Genomic DNA, 16,910 nt, shown 5'->3' on the forward strand with positions numbered 1-16,910 from the left:
GTAGAAAAGAAAAGCTCCACCACTTGTCTAAGGTAGTTCCAAAATCAACATGGAGAGAAGAAAGCTTCACCATTTGTCCAAGATAGGTTCCATTAAAACATGGAAAACCTCATATATGTTGTACATGGAAGCTTTTTTCCAAGGTCCACCACTTGTCCAAGCTAGGATCCATTAAAACATGGATAGAAACAAGGCTCCACAACTCGTCCAACCTTTATAGCTGCGAAGTGTACCGGTTGTCTAAACTAGGCATGGGAAAATAATAGAAGGTCCACCACTTATCCAATATATTATCTCTAATAGCATGGGAGGTTTGGTCTCAAGATTTAGGAATTGGCTGACCTGTATTTCATTGTATTATGATGAATTTGGTTTTAAAGTCAACTACTTATCCAAGCTATAAGTTTATATCTTGAATGGTATTCCTTCCCATCACTTAGAAAACCAATGATATGTTGTACATGGGAGGGTTTGTTACAAGGTCCACCACTTGTCCAAGCTAGTTTCATTGAAACATGGATGAAGACAAGCTCCACCGTTTGTTAAATCTAGACTCCATTGAAATCTAGAAAATCCATTCTATGTTGTACATGGGGTTTTTGTTTTAAGGTCCAACACTTGTCCAAGCTAAGATCCATTGAAACATGGAGTAGAGAAACACTCCACCACTTGTCCAAGCTAGGCAACATTGATAGTAGTTGGTTTATTTTGAAGATCCACCACGTGTCTAAGCTAACTCTATTGAAACATAGAGAGAAGCAAAGGTCCACCAACTATTCAAGCTAGGCTCCATTGAAACATGGACAGAAGCAAGCTCCACCATTTCTCCAAGATAGACTCCATTGAAACATGGAGAGAATCAAAGGTCCACCATTTCTCCAAGCCAAGATCTAGTTGTCCAACCTATAAGGTTATATCTTAAATGGTAATCTTTCTAATCACTTGGAATACCCATGATATGTTTTACATGGGGGTTTTGTTCCAAGATCACCACTTGTCCAAGCTAACTCTATTGAAACATAGAGAGAAGCAAAGGTCCACCACTTGTCCAAGCTAGTCTCCATTGAAACAAGGAGAGAAGCAAGCTCCATCATTTCTCCAAGATAGGCTAGCATGGATAAGTGCACCTTGAAACCAACCTTCCTATGAGGCAATAGAGCATATGCTACATATTTTATGTATGCCCCATGCCTCAAATTAAGAAGTTATAGATTAGAAGTGGACCTTGCTTAAATGTCACATGCAATAAATTAAGGAAAAATAGCCAAGTGGATTGTATTCCTCAATGGATCCTTGCTTTCACAAGTTGTGAACCTTGAGTCACTTTTACATTAACTTGGACAAGTGGTGGACCTAGAAACAAAGCTCTCCATGTTGAGGTAAGTTGTAGGTAGGATAGTAGAACATAGACAACGATAATGGATGCAATATACTCCTCTCCTAATAATCCAATTGATTGAAACCATGATATTTTAGTTTTTTTCATTGTGTATTGTATGTGCATAAAGTGGAATGAGACCTAAAGAAAACTCAAATTTTTGACAAAATCTCTATATTTTATACATGATATATTGAAAGTTGTCCAACCTGGGAATTGGGATTTTCCCACTTTACCTAATATGGTCTTGGGGTACAAAAGTCAGGTGTCTCCACTCGATTCACGGCCCCGAAGCAAGGAGTGTCGATTGGGGTGACTATCGGAAGAGTAGCTAGTGGTGTGTAGCCAGGAAAAACTGAGTCGCGCAAAACCTGGTGTAGATGGCGACATTGTGGTTGGTGTGGGGACGGGCAAAGAAGGGGAAGGTAAGGAGCCTCGTCAAACACGAGGTGGTGTTGAGGCATCAGTGATGACATCCCCACAGCAACCGCCACCGTTCGCCACCACTAGAGCGCCAATGCCTAGACGAGTGTGAAGATCGTCTCGTCGACACCGAAGCTTTGGAGTGTGCTGAATGCTCCAAAATAGAGGGAGACACTGAAGGAGTGAAACAACGTGATGGTGCTTCAGAGCGATGATGCTCCTTGTACCACGTCCTCTGCTGGGGTGACAAAGAAGAAAGAAACTCATCATCATTACCTGCATTAAACATACAAACATTTAATATTAATATTGAATGGAGAAGAAAACATGGACAAGTTATAATCTATACTATAGATAATAGGGAGAGGGATTCCTGTGTAGAGAGAGAGAGAGAGAGAGAGAGAGAGAGAGAGAGAGAGAGAGAGAGAGGACTCATAAAGGGAGAGGGGTTCCTGTGTAGAGAGATTCCTGTGAAGTTCTTGTGAATTTATCTCTCGTGTGCATTCTACATATCTTGTAGAAGCTATGTCTTGAACAACATGCCTTTTATATGTAGCTGTGACAAGACACTCTGGTCATAGATTAAATTTCTTTTCTATTTGCCATAGTTTTCTTGATTACTTGCGATAGATCTTTATCTATCACGAGAGAGAGAGAGAGAGAGAGAGAGAGAGAGAGAGAGAGAGAGAGAGGCATGTCTAATCTATTTTGTATATGCAGGTTTCTATATTCTTGGGCAGTTGCAGGTTCTCGGACTCCAGCAATATGAGTGATCATGGCAGCAATAGTGCTCGCCCCAGCAAGGGGGACATAGAGTGCTTGTTAGTGTCTCTTTCACCCGATCAACTAGATCTAGTGGAGGGACGAGCAGTATCTATGAGCAGAGACAGATCACCTCCTGCACGATTGCAGCGTCAGTCTCCATCGCACTCGGAGAACAGTGCTGCATCGGCCTCGAGCCGATGTAGTTGGCATACCAGGATTTCACGACACACCGAGGATTATCCTTGCGCTTGTGAGGCTGCACATTGGGAGCTTCCAGCTCCCTCTCTGGAGAATACTCTCACATTGAAGTATTGGTATATGTTTTTACATCTGTAAGTTCTTAATGGTGTGTTGTGTTTGTTGCATGACCCTCACCTGTAGCCGTTGAAACAATAGGAGCTAGCGGAGTGGGTGTGTGTGAGAGAGAGATTGAGAGGGAGAGAGACAAACAGGGAAAGGGAACATGAGAGAGAGGAGAGGGAAGTATAGCATATAGAAAGAAATGGACAAAAAGTCACGTGAATATAATATATATTATAAAATAGAGAAAAATTGTTCAAATACAATGTTTATGGCTTTAAGAGGTCTCTCTCTCATCCTCGCATAGCTCGGCATAACTCCCTATGTCTATATAGAGCGCTCCGTTTAGGCAGTGTCCTCTGTTTCATTTTGTAGATCCTCTGCATGCACCCCATAGAGAGTAGGAGCTTGATGCTTTCCTGGCACCACCTCAGCGACTTCTGATTGATAATATTCTCCGATCTCCTCCATTGATGCCGCTGTGATTGGCACATGGTAGCCCTCATACATCCGTGCACTATGAGGGGCTATCTCTATGATGTACCACCAATATGATGCAGACTTTGTAGGATTTAATATCACCTGCCAAAGCCACATAACTTACATGAGAGCTTCCAAGCACATAACTTCTAAAATTGGATGTTAAATATTTACAAACTTGTTCACAATGCTCGAGTAGTTCGAACGTGTCTCTTAGGTCGGTCCATTTTCTAGTTGAATCCAGGTTAAGGAAACCAGACTCTCCTCTACGCACAGTAGCATCGAGACCCTCCATGTTTATCTTGAACCATTGCACATCAAACAAGTCGACAAAAAGTCCTCTATAATGAATCCTGAAACTCTCTAGCTTGTAGCATGCCAAAGTAAGTGAGTTCCTCCACCACAGGATCTGCATCAGAGGACCATCGTCAACTAGACTCTTCAAAATTTTCCATAATTCCACAATCTTGTGTAAAATTCTTTTTGTTGATCCGTTCCACCCTAAAATGTCAACCTTTACACCATGCTGTTGTGTATGACTTATACTACATCCAACAAAGATTATGAGTGGCCGTTCAAACATCTAGAAAGTTTCTAGTCTTACATTGCAAACTTACCTTGGTCGCGCAACCCCGAGACTACTCCCACTCCTCCTCAGTCACTTCTTCACCGCACTTTTGTGCGCTTTTCAATTGGTTGTGCAACCATCTCCTGGGGGATTCACCATGGAAAACTTATCGCACCACGTAAGTGCAAGGGAGGGTTTTTTTTTAACAAGTTACATAAGCGTATAAGTTAGGAGAAAGCCCCCAATAATTTATCTCCCAAGCTTAAAAATAAGGGAGAGGGATATCATGTTTAGGGGGGGGGGACTGACCCGGGTTGATTACTTATAACGATTGGTCACCACTATGCCCTAGAACTCATATAAAAGTTTTTTCCAGGTTACACATCAAATTTTGCATCGAGCCGTTCATAGATAAGGGCTGATTTGGAGCATTTCAAGGGTTGATTAACACCAGCTTTGGATGGATGTAGGCTGATCGAGCACATAGATTGACAGTCAAACAAGACACATTGAGGGTACATCTAGTTATCAACAGAAGTGGTTCCTTAGTATGTTGCAAATCACTATGTTACACACTCTTTAATGAGTTTTACTCAATTAGATCATGCGAGACCTAAATTTTATATGTAAGATAGGGGTATGATAGTTTTCTTCATTGATTGTCGTATAAGCATAGAAAGGGGGGTCGTATTCCCTAATATGAGTCGTATATAGGGGTTTAATTAAAGTTGTCCGATCGTAGGTGGCGTCCCGTTTTGTATATAGAGTGAATCCCCCCGGGAACCATCTTAAGCTCATGAATGTTGGTAGGCTCTCTAGACCCGTCGGATAATGCATCCGCGGTTGTCTTTCCCATCTCCACTCAATTGGTGCCCTTTGTCGCTCTTGCTTTGCATCCTCGTATTGTGAAATCCACTTTTGCATCCCTAGATTGTGAAGCATGCAAATCGGTTGATTTTAGCCTCTAGATCTTCCCTCATCTTCTCAACACCGAGATTGACAATCCCTAATATGCGCTCATCATCTATGGTTTGTCATAGCGTGTCTCGGGCTTCATAAATCCATCTAACCACTCTCCAATGTAAACTAGGGACTCTGATACCAGCCAACCTTCTACCATGCTACCCTCCGGACGTGCCTTTTGATGCACATATCCCTTGAGCATCTTCATGAAACGTTGTAAAAAGAACATCCATCTAGAATGTACTATGCTAGCTATTTCCACCTCATCAACTATGTGAAGAAGAAGATGCACCTGAATGGTTAGCATCCCAACAGTTTTTACATGGTCGACAACTTTGCAGAAGGAAGTTTCTGCAAATTTTTCACAGTTTCAGAGATATTCAGTTCAGACAGCAGAGTGGTCTACCCCCGTTGATTCTTCTACGTACAGGTTTTCATTGCAGACTCTTTCTGCAATGTCTGTCACATGCATATTTGATGTACGGTCTTGAGGGTCTATTATATCAGACAAACTACCACAGCGGTTATAGAAAAGGGTTTCTGTGGTTGATGTAAGATCTTATGCGGTCTATGTATTGTGATGGAAATATGCAAAGCCTATTGTTGAGGGTCGTGGTAAGGTTTTATTGAGCTGGGGGATTCTCAAATGTGGAGATCCTTTTGGTGATACAGGTTTTGAAGCGAGCCCTCGACATCCTCATAGTTTCGGCATCGGCATAGGATGTATGTTTATGCGGTTAGTGGAGTATTGGTGTGCATCTGCTGACTCGCCATTGTTGGCATTGCTGTCATCTTTATGCATATGCCTTTGACAGTTTTCAGTTGGTCAGAGACACTCTTCTAGAGTTGGAGACATTGACAGTGACAGTTCTTTGAGATTTTATCTTTCCGGTTTAGACACTTTGATCAGCATTTCAGTCATTGTACACATTTGTTTTGGGTTCAGAAGTCAGTTTTGCAGGGGAGAAAATTTTTCAGGTTTTCTATCATCTTCTTTAGTGGAGCGGATCTATCACTTGTGTTCCTTGTTGATTGATGGCTTCATCATCGGAGACCTCTTTGTTCAACATTGAGAAGTTAGATGACACTAACTTCCCATTTTGGAAGAACAAATTTACAATGTCTTAGTACAAAAGAAGTAGATCCGACCGATAAAGATGAAAGGGATAAAGCCTAAGGATATGGATGAGTATGATTGGCAGGAGTTGGATGAGCTTGCCAAGTCAACCATCATGATGACTTTGTCAAAGAATGTGTACTTCAATGTGAACATGGAAAAGACTAGTTATGAGCTGTGGAAGAAGTTATGTGACCTGTATGAGAAGCAAAGTGCAGCATCACAGGTTTATTGACTGAAAAATTTAGTTGATTTGAAGATAGATGAGGGCACACCCATGTGCAACCATCTCAATGAGTTCAACACAATTTTCAGTCAGCTTTCTGTGCAGGGAGTCAATTTTGACAATTCGGTCAAAGCAATGTTCTTGCTAGTTACGCTGCCAAAAAGTTGGGATACTTTTTTGCACAGCCATAAGTAACTCACCACCTCCTGATGGTTTAACATATGCTAATGTTGAGGGAAGTTTGCTTATTGAAGAGGTTAGCAGGAAGAATATTGACACTTCTCGTGGTACTAGCAATGCTGTCGTTGTTCGTGGTCGATCACAAGAAAAGGGCAAGCATAATCAGAGAGGAAAATCTCGTAGCAAATCACGTGACCAAAAAGACATTGAGTGCTATCATTGTCACAAAAAGGGTCATATGAAGAAAGACTGTTGAAAGTGGAAACAAGAGAAAGGTAAAGACAAGAAGTCGGAAGAAGGCAAGACTAAAGAAAGCAGTATAAACATTTAAGAGATCAACAATGTTTTTGTTGAATATTCTAATGGAGATATTTATCTCACATCTGCCACGGATTCAACATTTTTGGTTGCCACTGATGACTATGCTTTACATGATTGGGTTATTGACTCAGGTGCATCATTTCATGTGACTCCTCACAGAGAGTGGTTCAGTACATATGATGCAGCCCGTAAAGGTTGTGTTCGTCTTGGCTATGACTTTGCTTGCGACATAGTTGGTGTCGGTGATGTGCAGCTGAAATTTCAGAATGGTTCTTCATTCATGCTCAAGAATGTGAGACATGTGCCGAAGCTTACCAAAAGCTTGATTAGTACAGGACAATTGGATGATGCAGGATATTACTGCACATTTGATGATAGTTCGTGGAAGATCACAAAAGGTTGTTTAGTGGTAGCACATGGTTCAAAGGTTGGGACTTTGTACATGCTACATGTATCCAATGTTAAAAACCATGTAATTTGTGTAACCGAGCAGCCAAGTGTTTCTTTGTGGCATCGTCGGTTAGGACATATATCTCAAAAGGGAATGAAAATATTATCTCGTTTTGGTTATGTGCCTGGCTTCAATTTCTCATACTTTTCAGTTTGTGAGCCTTGTCTTTACGGTAAACAAACACAGTCACCACACAAAAGGGGAAGCACTCAAAAAAGTGAGCCATTAGAGTTAGTGTTTAGTGATGTTTGTGGACCTATGCCTAACGTAACCATGGGTGGTTCATTGTACTTTGTTACATTCATTGATGACTTCTCAAGGAAAGTGTGGGTATATCCTCTCAGGAAGAAGGATGAAGTTCTTTCAAAATTTTAGAGTTTTGTGGCATTAGTGGAGAATCAGTCTGGCAAGAAAGTAAAGTGCTTGAGGTCAGACAATGGTGGTGAGTATGTCACTAAAGCCTTTCAGAATTTTTGTGATTCCAAAGGCATCAAAAGAGAGTTGACTGCTCCATATAACCCTTCACAAAATGGTGTTGCTGAGAGGATGAACCGTACCATACAAGAGAAGTTACGTAGCATGTTTTCTAATGCAGAGTTGCCTAATGGATTTTGGGCGGAAGCGTTAGCAACTGTTGTCCATCTTATTAATAGATCTCCTAACAAGGCTTTAGATAAGAAGGTACCTGAAGAGCTTTGGTCTGGGAAGCCACCTTCTTATAAGCATCTTAGAGTCTTTGGTTGTGAAGCATATTTCCATAATCCAAAGGAGTTTTGAAACAAGTTGGCTCCTAAGTCAAATAAATGCATATTTCTTGGCTATGGAAATCCTGGCGAGATGGGATTTTGGTTATGGAATGCTGAAGCTAAAAAGATAGTTCGCAGTTATGACATATACTTCAATGACGAAAAGATGCATAAGAAGCCTGTGCATACAGTGGAGGTCAGGAGAGCTATCTTCCAAGAAGATGGAATTGTCCACAATAGGGCTGAAGTGCCTAATGTTAGACAACAAGTACAGAATCCTCCTGCAATACAATTTTAGGTTTTGCAAGCCCGTGGAAACACGGTTTATAGCATGCAGGGGAAAGATCAGTTAAAGTTAAGTTTGCATGGCTTTTTGTGGCTTTATATACAATGTAAGGTTTTACAATCAAAAAGAGAGATAATAGCGTTAATTTTCTTGTTGTGTTGAGCTCCTTCTCCTCTCTCACTCTCGTTCCTCTACACTTACTCGCCATGTCTGCAATCAGGTACTACCCACCATAGCTTGTGCCTAATAGTAGGTATCAAAGCTTTGGTGCTCTCAAGCACTGTTGCTTCATAGACAAGTTGGCTAGGGCGCTGCAGAAGGCACTCAAGTTGGCTCATAGCAGCAGAAAGACAAGTGAGGGAGGCCAAGCATCTCAAGACGCAGCAATACAAGGTGGGCAGAGCTAAGTGCAAACGCTATCACTGGGAGGCTTGGCATGTTGAGATGCTGCTAGAGAGCTAGGAGAGAAGTCTTCCCTCCAGAAACATATTGAAACACTATTGCACAGTGTTGGCCGCCATCAGCTGCTCCTTGAACTCCCTTAGGCTACAATCGATAACAAAGCAGTCCTCTGCACGAGCATATCAAATCGACACTGGCTCTGCTACAGAGAATTCACCATATTTCTTTTGTTCTTTTTTCATACTATTTGTGAAGGGCCCTCTCGTATTTTGAGCTCTTGGACTTAAGCAAGAGCCTATTCACGCTCGGCCTCATCCGTGTGTAGCATGTCAAAATATACGGTTGCTTTTATCAACGAGATTGAAGCAAATCCATTTCCGTGCAAGTTTTTCAAAACGCTACCAGTAGTTAATCATCCAAACCTTCTTTAGCCTCACAAAATACAAGGGAAGATTCCTCTGTGTGGTTAATTTGGAGCACAACATTTGTGCATTTTTGGGCAAGTTCGCGATATATATCCACCGAGATACTACCGCATTGGGAAGCTACGAGGTTTTTTTGGACCTGTGCATTACTTAGATCCTCTTGATGCTATTATTATTTGCCAAATACTCGGTACATCACCATAGAGTACAAAGACTTTTTTTTCTTCTCTTGGATATGAATGTCAAATATGTCAGATTACTGGCTCAAATACACCCATCAATGAGGTTTACGACATGCAAGAACTAGATACATCGACAACCAGAAGGACAAAAAAAAAAGGGATTTGCTTTCAAGAATTTGGTCCATCAACAATCTGCAGAGTTCACAATCAATTTTACATGTTCAATGTCATAGGTTTATTTCAAATTTGGTATGTTGTCAATATCAATTACAAAATCCTTGTGGTCGGTTACTGTCATGCTATTTCACTATCATGTCAAACTTTTGTACGGGTTATAGACACTGCCACGACAATCATGTGGTAAGACCTCCCAAAAATATATCTGTTCAGCATATTTTTCCCATCTCTCTTGAGGTTATTGGGTACACCTTAAACCCAAAGTTTGGAAGTGAACCTAAAAATCCATTTTGGTAGCTAAACTTTTGACCTACACCCTATCTGTTCAAGGGGGGATTATTATCATAGCACCAGGTTATGGATACACCAAAAATCTTTGGTTGTGAGAGAACCTAAAACTCACGGTTGACGAGTATACCAAAAACTCGATGTATCATGAGAGTGGTTTGTCCAGTCCGGGCTTGAGGGTGGGATTGCTAGGTTTTGCAAGCCCAAGGAAACACGGTTTATAGCATGCAGGGGAAAGATAAGTTAAAGTTAAGTTTGCATGGCTTTTTGTGGCTTTATATACAATGTAAGGTTTTACAATCAAAAAGAGAGAGAATAGCGTTAATTTTCTTACTGTGTCGAGATCCTTCTCCTCTCTCGCTCTCGTTCCTCTGCACTTACTCGCCATGTCTACAATCAGGTACCACCCGCCATAGCTTGTGCCTAATAGATCCTTCTTCTTTGTCGCTCTCGTTCCTCCCATGTATGAAATCAGGTACCACCCGCCATATCTTGTGCCTAACATACACGATGTTGCTGAGGGGCAATCGGCTCAAGCAGTTATTAGAAGGTCTACAAGAGTTTCAAGTCCCCCTAATAGATTTACTCCCTCATTGTACTACATTATGTTGACAGATTGTGGAGATCCTTCTTGCTTTAAGGAAGCCATGTCAATGAATGACAAGGCAAAGTGGGAGAAAGCTATGCAATCAGAAATGGACTCGTTGCATAATAACCAAACTTGGAAGTTGGTTCGATTGCCGAAAGGTAAAAAGGAATTACCTTGAAAATGGGTGTACAAGCAAAAAATTACACCTCATGTTAATAAACCCAAGTACAAGGCATGGCTTGTTGCTAAAGGATTTAAGCAGCAGGGTATTGACTTTGATGAGATCTTTTCTCCGGTTGTCAAGATGACTACTCTATGATGTGTACTTGTGTTGGTTGCTAAAGACGACATGGAACTTGACTAGATGGATGTCAAGACGGCGTTCTTGCATGGTGATCTTCAAGAAGAAGTTTATATGCAGCAGCCAAAAGGTTTTGTTGAGAAGGGCAATGAAGAATTGGTGTGTTAGTTAGAAAAGACTCTTTATGGATTAAAATAGTCATTAAAGGAGTGTTATCATAAATTCTACTTGTTCATGCTCTCTCAAGGCTACAAACGTAGAAATATGGACCATTGCCTCTACACTAAGCGAGCTAACGATGGTAGTTTGCTGATTTTGGTCCTTTATATGGATGATATGTTAATCGCCAGGAAATGTAGGGATGAGATTTCAGCCTTGAAGTTAAAGTTACATGCAAACTTTGAAATGAAAGACATGGGTGAAGCAAGCCATATCCTTGGCATGCGCATTAAGCAAGACAGATGCAAGAAATTGGTCTATTTGTCTCAATCTGAGTACATTGCTAAAATGCTCAAGCGTTTCAATATGGAGAAGGGGAAGGAATTGAGTACTCCATTGCCTCCATATGTGAAACTTTCTAAAAATGATTGCCCTAAGTCTGAAGAGGAAAGGCTGAAATGGCACAAGTGCCTTATTCATCTGCAGTTGGGAGTTTGATGTATGCTATGATTGCTACACGTCCTAATATTGCTTTTGCAGTGGGAGTTGTTAGCAGATATATGTCAAATAAAGGCAATAAACATTGCAAGGTAGTGAAAGGGGTTATGCAATATTTGAATGGTACAAAAGATATGTGCATTTTCTTTGGAAGAAAGGAAGCATGTGTAATTGGCTACATGGATGCCGATTATGCAGGAGACTTGGATAAGAGAAGGTCCACTTCAGGCTATGTTTTTGAATTCACTGGAGGGTGCAGTTTCATGACGATCTTGTTCGCAAGATTGTGTTACCTTGTCTACTACAGAGGCTGAATATGTTGCAGCTTCAGAAGCTTTCAAGGAAGCTATATGGCTTGGTCGGCTGGTGGGAGACTTGGGAATCAATGTTGAGATGCATGTGTTACATTGTGATAGCCAAAGTGCTATACAATTGGCAAAGAATCCAGTGTTTCATGCAAAGACACAGCATGTGGATGTGAAGTATCACTTCATTCATCAGGTGCTTGAGGACAAGTGGTTGCAGCTTGCCAAGATTCACACCACTAAAATAATACCATATACATGTGGTAGTGATGTGTGTGAACACACTAGGACCGCCGGGGCATTTTTCCCCTCTTTAGGAAGTTTTTTCCCCCGTGCATTGTATATACGCTCATCACTCTAGGGCTATCTATCTTTCCATTGCACACTAAGTAACACACTCTCTATTGTGTGCCTTGAGATTCCTTTGTCTTCTTCAAGCTGTGTGTGTTTCTCTGGAACCCTAATTCCAACAATTGGTATCAGAGCAGGTCACGTCCTCCCGGGCTTAGTCGCCAGCTGCTCCAGCACACGCCTACTCACCTTCTCCAATTTCAGTGAGCTTTGGCGAGCGTTCGCACGTCAAAAAATATTTTGAATTCGCACGTCAAAAAATTCGCACGTCTACTCAGAATTTTGATTTGGGCTCATTTCGGCCTCCGTTTCCACTACAGACAGTACTGCATAGGCTATTTCGTCATTTTGTGCAGAATTTCTGTCAGTGCCGTTTTCTGCATAACAGGTGCCTTATAGTCTTCTACGGTTTGTGCTATATAGCACAAGTTGTTCCCGCTCCATTTCTCCTATTTTCGGGCAGTTTTCACATCAGGTGCAACATTTACCATGGCTGACAACAACAACACAGATGTGTTCAAGATGTTTGCTGCTGAGGACAGGTTGGATGGGGACAACTACCCTATGTGGGCTTATATGATGCAACATGTTCTTGTGTCAAAAGGTGTCTGGAACATTGTGCAGGGCATTGATGTACATCCTGGTTCTGAGGATGTAGGCGATGTTGAGGATGTTGCAGGTCTTGCTCCAAGGATTGCAACTGTTAGAGTTGTTTTGCCTACGACAGAACAAGCTCATTGGAATGTTAAGGATGTGAAACATCATGTATTGATTGCGTTGTCTGTGAAGCGCACCATTGTTCCTCACATCCGTTCTGCAAAATCTGCAAAACAGGCTTGGGATATTCTAGCAGGTCTTTATGCAAGCCGCAATGAGGCTAAAATTGCTTTGCTGCATAAAGAGCTGGAGTCGAAGATTATGCATGAGGAAGATGATATGGACACTTTCCTTGCTAGTGTCAAGGATATCAATGAGCAGCTTATTTCTGCAGGTGAAGTCATTTCAGACAGTTCCCTTGTGCAGACGGTTCTTGATGCCTTACCAGATTCCTACCAGACATTTGCTAGTGCTTGGAGACTGACGACCCAAGGAAATCCTGAAGTTGTCAAGTTTGATGCATTATGCACATTGCTGTTGCAAGAGTCACTTTCTAGAAAAAACAGGACTAGGTAGCGTGCAGTTGAACAGGCCTTTATTGCTTCTCAAAGAAAGGGTGGTAACAGTAATGCAGCCACTTCTTATGGTTCTGCTGCGAGTGGCAAAAATTATGTTCCTAATGCTTTTGCTGGCAGTACTTCGTCTGGCAATTCTGGTGATAAGGGCAAAAAGAAGATGCGTTGCCATTATTGTAAAGCCAATGATCACTTGATCAAGTCGTGTCCTAAGTTGAAGGCCAAAGAGGCTAAGAAGAAAGAGGGTGGTTCCACTGCAAATGCTGGTTCCACTACAAATGCAGCCATTGTTGAGTCTTCTGTGAAAGGAGACTGTGTTGCTGATATTGATGCAGAATGGGCTTTTAGCGCAGAGTGCACTTACAATCCTGCTGTCCATGATGCATGCTTGTCAGTTGCTGCAGATTCACATGTGTGGTATTTTGACAGTGGTGCTACAAAGCACATTACCTCACATCGTGAATTGTTTACCTCTCTTGAGTCTGTCCCTCATGGGAATTCAGTCACTTGTGCCAACAACGCCTCTTATCCAGTTCAGGGACTTGGAAAGATTTTGCTCACTGCTGCTAATGGCAGTTCCTTCACACTTGTTGATGCACTTTATGTACCTGGGATCAAGAAGAATCTCTTATGTGTATCCGCACTTGCTAGACTTGGACTTGTAGTCAAATTTGTGGATGACAGATGTACAGTTCATGATCTCAGTTTTGGTGATGAAATTGTTGCATTTGGGCTTTTGTGCCGTGGGCTGTATAAGCTCACTTTGTATGACAAGTGTGGACAAAATTTTGCAAATGCTGTTGCAAATTCAAGGGCTATTTCAGATGCAAAACTTTGGCATGCACGTTTTGGTCATTTGAATTTTGCCAGTTTGCTGCATTTGCTGAAATCTGATATGGTTGCTTCTTTTCCGCCTCTTGAAGCACCTGTCAAACATGTTTGTGAAGGCTGTATTCTGGGTAAGATGCAGTGTGCTAAGTTTCTAAAGGATGGTTCAATTCGGGCCACATGCAGGTTGCAGCTTGTGCATAGTGATGTTTGTGGGCCCATGCAAACTCCGTCCTTGGGCAATTACCTGTACTTTGTGACTTTCATTGATGATTACTCTAGGTATGCATGGGTATTTCCGCTTAAAGCGAAGTCCGAAGTCTTTATGTGCTTCAAACAATTTCTGGCTATGGCTGAAAATGTCTCGAAATGTACTATGGGCACCCTCCGTTCATATCGAGGGGGGGAGTATATGTCTCATGAATTTAATGCATTTCTGGCTAGTCATGGGATAAAACACCAATGTACAGTGCCTTATACACCTCAGCAAAATGGTGTTGCTGAGAGGAAAAACAGGTCACTGACGAAAATGGCACGATGTATGGTCAAAATTCAAGCTTTACCGCATTCTTTTTGGCTTGAGGCCATCATGTGTGCCACTTATGTACTTAACAGGTGTCCTACGAAAGCTTTGCAGTCTATTACTCCATATGAAGCATGGCATGATAGAAAGCCTTCTATTGAGCACATGCGTGTTTTTGGCTGTTTGGCATATGCTTTGGTGCCACAAGTGCAGCGTAGAAAATTGGATGATAAGGCTTTCAAATGTATTTTTGTTGGTTATAATGCTGAAAGCAAAGGTTACAGGTTGTATCATCTGCAAACAAAACGTATTCTGGTTTCTCGGGATGTAGTGTTTGTGGAAGATTCTGTTCAGCCCTTGCTGTCATGTACTAGAGACAATAATGTAAGCTCACAGGACATTTATGACACTTTGTTGCCTCTTTTCAGTGGTGGAAATACGAATGTAAGTTCCAATGAGGAAAATGTACAGCCTATGGGGGTTTCTGAAAATGTTTTAGATCAACCTATTACTGATGCAGATGTACATGATGTACTTGATGAGGAAAGGGCTGAAAATGAGCACGCTAGAGGTATGCCCAAATGGCTAGTGCACACTTTGCGTGACAGTAAACTGGATGCACCTTTGTCTAGTCGTACTCGTTCAGGCTCTCGCCATGCATCTTATGCATCAGATTGTTATGCTTTGGCTGTGTCTAGTTTACATGATGTTGAGGAGCCTCTGTCTTTTGATGAAGCCCAGAATTCAGAAAATTGGATGGCTGCAATGCAATCAGAATATGATGCACTTATAGAAAATGACACATGGACTTTATGTGATTTTCCTCCTGGCAAAAAGGCCATTGGTACGAAGTGGGTTTACAAGTTGAAACGCAAGCAGGATGGTGAGATTGATCGCCATAAGGCTCGACTTGTTGCAAAGGGTTATGCACAACAAAAATGCATAGATTATGAAGAGACTTTTGCTCCCACTTGTCGTATGACTACTGTGCGTTTTCTATGTGCATTGGCAGCTCATTTTGGTTGGGATGTACATCAATCGGACATTGTTACTGCTTTCTTGAATGGTGACATATTTGAGGAAGTTTATGTAACGCAGCCTCGCGGTTTTGTCATAAAAGGACAAGAGGACAAAGTGTGCAAATGTAACAAGGCTTTGTATGGGTTGAAGCAATCTCCTCGTGCTTGGTATGAGAAAGCTGACACTCATTTGGTCAAACAAGGCTTTTGTAACAGTCCAACAGAAAGCACATTGTATGTAAAGCGTGAGGGTGATGTATTTCTCATCGTGGTTCTTTATGTTGATGATTTGCTGATCACTGGACCAAATGAGAGACATATTGCTGAATTTAAGGCTGATTTGAATGCTACTTTCAAGATGAAAGATTAGGGGCTGTTGCATCATTACTTGGGTATACAGTTTAAGCAGTGTGATGGTGGTATTACCTTGTGTCACAAAAGTTACATAGAGACATTGCTATGTAAGTTTGGACTTGAGGATTGCAAACCTATTGCCACTCCCATGGAAACAGGTTTGAAGTTGAGTCTACATGATGTTGGCAATCCTGCTGATGTCACTCTTTACCAAACTGCTGTCGGCTGCCTCATTTATGTATGCAACATGAGGCCGGATATTCAGTTTGTAGTCTCACAGGTCAGCAGATTTATGCATAGCCCAGGGTCTAAGCATTAACAGGCTGTCAAGAGGATTTTCCGCTACCTTAGTGGCACTTTACATCTTGGCTTGTTTTATCCCAAGGGGGGATCATTGCCGCCAGACGTACATGCTTTTTTGGACTCAGATTGGGCTGGTTGTTTTGACACGCGAGTGTCCACAAGTGGTTTTTTTTTCATGCTTGGCAGTTCATGTATATCATGGTTCAGCAAGAAACAAACTACTGTGGCCACTTTGAGTTGTGAGGCTGAGTACAGGGCAGTCTTCATAGCTACGGTTGAGTGTATATGGATCAGACGCCTTATGGCTGATTTGGGTGTTGGACAGGACACTGCCAACACTATCTACACTGACAGTCAGAGCGCATTGGCAGTTGCGAGGAACCCAATTTTTCATGCTCGCACAAAGCACATTGAGGTGCATTACCACTATGTCAGGGAGAGGCTCCCAGGAGGAGAGATCAACTTGGCTTATGTGCCAACACAGGACAACCTTACAGATCTTTTCACAAAGGCATTGTCTCGTGAGAAGCTTGAAGCTTTCCGCAAAGCTTTGGGCTTACTCCCCTTTGTGGACTGATCCTGTCCTCAGGGCATGGCACTTCCCTTTACTCATGTGCCAGCTCTCCTTCACCGCATCACTCCAGGGGGGATTTGTTACCATATACATGTGGTAGTGATGTGTGTGAACACACTAGGACCGCCGGGGCATTTTTTCCCTCTTTAGGAGGTTTTTTCCCCCGTGCATTGTATATACGCCCATCACTCTAGGGCTATCTATCTTTCCATTGCACACTAAGTAACACACTCTCTATTGTGTGCCTTGAGCTTCC

This window comes from Adiantum capillus-veneris, chromosome 9 (genome assembly GCF_014529385.1).
Source record: "Adiantum capillus-veneris isolate H3 chromosome 9, ASM1452938v2, whole genome shotgun sequence".
Classification (NCBI taxonomy): domain Eukaryota; kingdom Viridiplantae; phylum Streptophyta; class Polypodiopsida; order Polypodiales; family Pteridaceae; genus Adiantum; species Adiantum capillus-veneris.